The 7,569-nt window shown below is 41.7% G+C and overlaps 1 pseudogene; it reads right to left on the reverse strand.

The window, feature by feature from the left end:
• The window catches only part of LOC114040866, a 5,082-nt pseudogene extending 849 nt beyond the window's left edge, over positions 1 to 4,233 (reverse strand).
• Positions 4,234 to 7,569: the final 3,336 nt, after the last annotated feature.

The following is a 7,569-nucleotide window of genomic DNA, read 5'->3' on the forward strand; positions in this document are numbered from 1 at the left end:
GATAGATAGATAGATAGATAGATAGATAGATAGATAGATAGATAGATGTAGATATTCTATATGATAAATATTACATATGAGATATGTGGTTGATTTATAAACAATGCTGAGATTTGAAATTCTGGTAGTACATATAGTTGGTGAAAACTTTTTTTGAGCTCATCATTATTACAGGCCTCATCCATTACATCATCTACAATCATCACAGTGACATGATTGATAGGGGGGGAAAGCTCATTGTCCTTAAATGTCAAGGGAAGACCATAAAAAATATGTTTGGAAATTAACAATGCAGGCCAATTTTTGGCACACAGTGTCTGCCAATAGCTATAGTACCAAATCATGTTTTCAGGAACCCAAGACTCAGGAGTATTATTACCAAATTCTAATAATTTTTTTCTAAAAAAAAAATGGTATTACTCCTAATCAGATACATGCTAATAGGCACATGAAAAATGGATGTTGCCACTTCTTGCCCATCCAAAGGGTTCAGTAGCCATAAAGGAATGCTTTGAAAGTCACAGTTATGATCCGTTTCCCATAGATCACATGTTGTATATTTTTCAACAGCTTTTTTCTGTCAGGCAATGTCTCTTATCATTCACACTGCCATTCTGCTATATGATTATTTGTACAAGCTCACTGTCTGTATAATAGTAAAGCATATTTGCAAAATTCACTATAATCTCCTTGACTTTCAGAACAGTCTTTCTATCTCAAGTCTTAAAACTATATGATTTAGAGCCAGCTAATGCCATTCATGTTCTGTTGCTGGTAATTAACTGGTCAGCTAGCTCATTTAGTTAATAATCCCTACCTCCCCAAGTGACTAATGAAAATCACAGAATTGATATTGTAGTGCTCCTGTAAATGATGAAAGAGTTTGTTAAAAAAAAAAAAGCTTCACTTATGAGTAGGCAGTAATTAAGCAAGCCAGGAAGATGTTTAGGGTCCTCCATATCAGGTATTGATCCTTATTCTATTTCCATCACCACCCAGCTCTGTCACCCTCTTCAAAATCACGATACAAGACCTTATAGAAAGGCGAAAAGACATTCTCGAAAGGTTCTAAAAGTTTCCTCTTGATGATGGTATTGAGGGGTAGATGAATGGATGATCTACTAACTAAACTTATTCTGTGATGAATTCAAACTTTTCAGTCTGCTTCCCGGCAGGGTTTGCACAGCTGCATTTGAGGCCAGGCTGCATACGTTCTTTGCTATGGTCATCCTCTATATATGGTGCTTCCTAGCTGGCTGTCTTACACAATGGGGAAACCTGGTATTTTCCTGATTCTAGTGCAGGCATACACAGATAAACTCACTGGATATTTAAGGAAATTTGTAGGAAATGTCCAGCTTCACAAATTTTGGTAATTCTACACCCCCTTTTCAGAGTTATAGTCCATTCCCCAGTGCAGTAGGTCCCTATTACAACTTGTTCCTCATCACCATGCCTGCAGCGTTTGTGCTAATGTCTCTTCCCATATTTTCTCGAGCAACAGCTGCCAAAGCATAAAGTATACATCATAAGATTTTAAATTATGTGCAATGAATGTGAACTTTTAAAATCTGGCAGTTATGAATTTTTTCACAAACTGTTCTACGCAGCCCACACTCTTAAATTCTCACTGCTAGTGATACTTGTACATGTGTGCTGAATAAATATCATTTGTGATATGCACTCCTGTCTCTTGAATGCACTCAAAGTAGCTACATGATATACTTTTCAGTGGGATCAGATTCTTTGATGGGACCCAGATAACATAAATGTCTGCCATCTTTTTCAACATGCATAGAACAGGTTCCACACCAGACATTCCTTACACTTGAAGGGTTTAGAAGACATCCATTTAACAGCTGTCTCAAAGTGTCTCATTTTTGCACCCAGTCTCTCTCCTGTAGCTGCCATAGCCACATGTTATAACCAACAGGCATCAGGATGAGAAAAGATTCTATAGTGAGGGAGCAGTGAGCAGTTTACCTTTAGGCGAGTGGTTGACAGACAGCTCTGGAAGAAATCTGGACAGCGATGGTTGTTCTTATGCCCCTATGCCATGTGGCACTGATCACAGAGGTAATTTGTACCAATAAATGCCTTTCTATCTACCAGTCCGTTATAATAGTCATCTGTGTCAGTCAACAAGTACTTATTAAGTGCCTACTATGTCCCAGATGTTGTGATAAGTGTTGAGGATACAAAGAAAGGCAAAAGACAGTGCCTGTCCTTAAGAAGCTTACAGTCTAATGGGGGAGGCAACTGCAAACAACTAAGGATAAATTAGAGATAATCAACAGAGAGAAGGAACCAGCATTAAAAGGGATCAAGAAAGGCTATTTATAGAAGGTGGCATTTTAGCTGAGATTTTAAGGAAGCCAGGGAAACCAGGACTCAGAGATGAGGAGGGACAGAATTCTAGGCACTACGGACAGCCAGTGAAAATGAAAAGAGCCAGTAGGGGTGGAAAACCTGTGGCCTCGAGGCCACATGTGGCCCCCTAGGTCCTCAAGTGCAGCCCTTTGATTGAATCCCAACTTCACAGAACAAATCCCCTTCAAAAAAGGATTTGTTCTGTTAAACTTGGACTCAGTTGAAAGGCCACACTTGAGGACCTAGAAGGCCACATGTGGCCTTGAGGCCACGGGTTGCCCACCCCTGAAGAGTGTCTTATGCAAGGAACAGCAAGGAGGCCATTGTCACTGGATCACAAAGTGTGTTTGTGTTGGGGCAAGAGTGTTTAGGTGGACAGAGAGGGAGGGATATGAAAAAGTAAGGAGTAAGAAGACTGGTAAGGTAGTTGTGCGATCATGGACAAGTCAAATTTGGCCTCAGACCCTTCCTAACTGTGTGTCCTTGGGCAAACCTCTGTTTGGCTTAATCCACTAGAGGAGGAAATGGCAAACCACTATAGTATCTTTGCCAAGAAAACCCCATGGACAGTGTTTTCCACAGGGTCACAAAGAGTAAGATACAACTGAACAATTTAACAATGGCTTAGCTTTACAGTTATTTGTGTGCGTGTGTGTGACTGTGTGTGTGTGTATTATTAAATATATACACACTTATTTATATAATGCAGATGTTAGTACTATCCTTTAGAGAAGAAGTTCTCATTGTAGTTGTGTATAGTAGTTGTTCTCATTGTAGTTGTGCTCAGGAGGACTAGCACCTCTGGTATGAGGGCTTACTGAGCCCTTTTCAGTGCTGTTCATCCGCTTCTGATAATCTCACTGGTACTCAACTCTCACCTATGGCTCCAAAAAGCTGTAGCCTGTACAGCAGCCATATCCAGTAAACCATCTCTGCGGATGGGCTAAGCCAGATTAAAGGTAACCGTCAGGCCTCAAACCCATTGGTGAGTTAGGGGGTATCTACCACAAGCATGTAAAGACTTACGCTAGCAGAATAGGTGGATGAGAACAATTTGTTCCAACGACCATGAAGGCGGCTGAAGCAGGCACTATGGAGCATTTAGAGCTTGGTCAGAAATGGAAGACACCAAAGTCATCCACTGCACTCTGGGCCATTACAGGTTGTCTTGACTTTTGTTTCACCAATGGACTTTGATGACTCTGGAAGAGAGAGTGAGCCTGATGACTTTGTGCAACTCTCTCTTACTTTACTCCAATTCACGCACAAGTCAAGATATCACCCCATGATGTCACTGATCCTCTTCAAAAATCAAGTACAAACAATTATTCACCATTCATAGAATGATGCTTCACTTACTTAAAGTAGGAAAAGTTAGTTCCACACAATGCACACTCAGTTGACATCATGTTACTACAAATCTCAACAGTTCTGGGACTTGGCAATAGACCAAGTTCATCTCATAGAGTCATAGCATCTTAAGAGTTGAAAGAGATTTCAGAGCTCAGCTCAGCCAACACCAGTACCTGAAGAAAAATCTCCTACAGAAACCTCCATTTGAAGAACCTTAGTAATAAGAAACTCACTACTTAACAAGACAGTACTTTTAGACAGTTTTGGTTGATAGGACATTTTTCCTAACATTAAACCTAAATCGGATTCTCTTCTATCATTGCTTCTTGTCCTTCTCTCTGGGACCATGCAGAATTAATCTAATTGCTCTTCCATATTACTGAAGCTTCAAATATTTAAAGATAGGTCTCATGTCTTCACTTCTTTTCTCTCCTTCAAACTAAAGAGCCCCAGCTCCTTCAACTAATTCACCCACGGAATAGTTTCAAGTCTCCTCACCATCTTGGTCATTAACGCTTATGAATTTTCTAGCTTGTCAAGGCTTTCTAAAATGTGACCCTTAGGGGCAGCTAGGTGGCACAGTGGATAGAGCACCAGCCCTGAAGTCAGGAGGACCTGAGTTCAAATCCGTCCTCAGACCAAACACCTGACACTTACTAGCTGTGTGACCCTGAGCAAGTCACTTAACCCCAACTGCCTAAAAAACAAACAAACAAACAAAAAAAAATGTGACCCTTAGAAATGAACAAAAATTCTCCAGGTGTGGTCTGACCAGAAAAGAGCATTGTAGAACTATAATCTCTCTCCTGCAAGATTCTATGCTGCTATTAATGAAGCCTTTTATGTTTTTTTTAAATCTCATAAAATTCTAGATACAAAGTTAATAGAGGATCATCTACATCAGATTTGATACAGTATTGCAACCTTCCAAGTAGGTAAGAGTCAACTCATTTTATTTTTTTTTAAGCCAAAGACAAGGTTTATTAGAACATCCATCATATTGGGCAGACTCTTAAGGAATCTGAATGTTAGTGAGCTATTGGTTAGATTATAAGAATCTAAGCATCTTAATGGAGACAAGATGGACCTTATATACAGAAAGACTATGGGAGGGATCTAGGAGTGGCCAAGCAGTCTATGAGGTAATAGAATTCCAGGGACCTGGACGACATGGCCAAGGAAGAATGGAGAAATCTCCTGGGGCCATAGGGAGGTCCACAATGAAAGGCCAGTTGATGGGATCACAGCCCAGGGGAACACCAGAGGCTTGGCCATGTGGGAAAGTCCAGGGTTTTTGCCTTCTAGGGTCCAGATCCCAACCCCACCATTCCCCCCTCAAACAAATGGGACCCAAACTCTTTTGGAGTAAGGGGCGAAGGTCTCAGCCTCCGAAACTGCTTCCTGCTGGCAAGGGGCACAGAGCTGTCCCTGCATCGAGGGGGTCCCAAATAGGAGGTTGACTGGAACTGAGCACAGGCTGCATCCAGGGAATGATGTGGGGACATTGGCTGGTACTAGCTGTTTGCCACCAACTGTTGGTGAATGTCCTGCAGTCTGGAAGATACAAATCTGACAGAAAAAACTGCAGGGTCCAGATATAAACCAGGGTCTTGATTTAGGGCCCAACTTTGAGAGGATAAAACATCTTTAGTTCCATTTGGATTCAGATAATTCAGTTTTCCAACCATGCAGTATCAAATCCACCTCATAGCCAGGTGGGTAACATTCCCTTTCAAAGGAACATAATGGGGAAACTGAGCCGGGAGGATCCCATCTTAGACTGAGGCTAAAATTGTCCTCTCAACTTTTCCCTATGCTGACTTCCCACCAGTATCACCTTCTCTGAGTAGCTTGCGGCATTTCTCTCAGATGATAGATTATTGACTATCGATGGATTATTATGATCCATCAGACAACTCAAAATAAAATCCTATGAGCTTTTGCCTCAAACAGCAAGTTTCATTAAGCACAGCTTAGGAAAACTTCTCCAGGATTTACATCTCAAATTTTGTCCTAGTGTAAAAAGCCAATCATTAGAGATTTCTATACACTTGCAAATTCTCAGTGAGCCATACATAACCCAAACAAACTTTTTGGCTAGTTTACACATTAAAACAATAACCAACAATAACTAAATTATTTTAGCGGTAACCAAATTATGAAAAGTTGCTTGACATAAGTGATACAGAAAGTTCACCAATTTGAAACTTGAAACAAACCCATTACCAATCAGGTGACTTCAGCTTTGTTAAATGCACTTCCAAATTACTTTACACAGAGAATCAACAACTCATCATTAACAGTTAAAACTACACATTTAAAAGAGTGTGCTTGCCCAAGTTTGGAGGCCAGCCTTATTACCTTGAGCAGGATGTGCTGAACCTGGGTGATGCCACCAGGCAGAGGTTGCCCCAGAGCCCAAGGCCATTGCCAGTGGGGTCCATGCTGCAACTGCTGCCCCTCCCTCCTTTCTCCCCTCCCAGGTGGGGAAGGGTGAAATCAAAGGTGAGGGGCAAAGGACGAAACTCTCCTCTCTCATGAGAGGGGTCAAAAGATACCTCCTTGACTCAAGTGAAGGGAGCGGGAGAAAAGAGTGACCAGGGATGTAAGGAGGAGTTCTAAACTCCTTAATGATCAATCACAAAACCTCCAGAATCTGCCAAGACATTTTTAGCTGTTCTAACTTTTCCTGTAACCTCCATGAAGGAGGATTCAGAGGTGCAGAGGGAAGGGAGTAAGCCTCAGGGAACCAAAAAGCAACCACAGCTTTCCCCAATTCCCTAGCACCAAGGGAATTAACAGAATTAACCATACACTTCCGGATAGAGTGTCTGTCCTTTTCCTCTATGCTGCAGAAAGTGTACCCAGGTCCATGGCCTCCAACCAACCCAGTGGACCGAGAGCCTAGGAGCGTCAGGTCTAGTGCAAGATAGCCCCGTAACTGTCTGCCAGAAAAGCACCTCCAAGCCTTGGTGCCTGGAGAGCAACCTCAACTGTAGAGCAAGAAAGGAGGGGAGGGGATAGGCTTACATACCTTCCAGTCCTGGTTGGAGAAGAAACCGGGGCTAGACAGTTTCCCCGTACAGGCCACCAAAATGATGCGGTTTAGGGGTTCAGGGGTGCTGGGACCCCAAAATCACAACACGTGGGTCCTGCCCAAAGGAATTTGACCCAAGCCGAGTCAGCTCATTTTAGAGAGATGCCCTGGTGTAATGGAATGACTAGTGCACTTCTGGCTTCATGTATAAGTAAGTCAGTATTCTTTACTCGAAAATAAAGAACATGAGAACCAGAGAGGTAAACCAACTTTCTTAGGGTCATTAGAACACAGGTCTCATTAATATGTTGTTCACTCTATTACACAAAGCAGATAGAAACCTATTGAAAAACAGAGTTCCTTGATTTCTTCATAGACTCAGGGAGGGCTAAACATTTTATTTTATAGCTACTTAGTTACTGATAGAAACAAAGAAAAGTTCTTTATCACTTGAGATGACAATTCAGGTCTGGTTGCTAAGAGCTCAATGTACATTGAGGACCTCCAAAGTTCTCATGAAAAAGTATAACTATTCATGTTTATAAATTCGAAAAGCACTTTCCTCACCAATTCTTCAAGGTAGGCAGAACAAGTATTCAGTTCATTCTTCACTCAGCTATCAAATTAATCTTCAGAAAAGCACAGATCCAGACATGTCACCCCTCCCCATTCCATAAACTCCAATCCTGGAGTCACCTTTACAGTCAAATATGAGAGCCTCTGTTGGGCCTTTGAAACCCTTGACAACCTGGACCTCTCTTACCTTTCCACTCTTCTCATACCTCCCTCTTCCCTCTAATGCCCCATTG

This window comes from Vombatus ursinus, unplaced genomic scaffold, assembly GCF_900497805.2.
Source record: "Vombatus ursinus unplaced genomic scaffold, bare-nosed wombat genome assembly UNPS02014158.1, whole genome shotgun sequence".
Lineage (NCBI taxonomy): Eukaryota > Metazoa > Chordata > Mammalia > Diprotodontia > Vombatidae > Vombatus > Vombatus ursinus.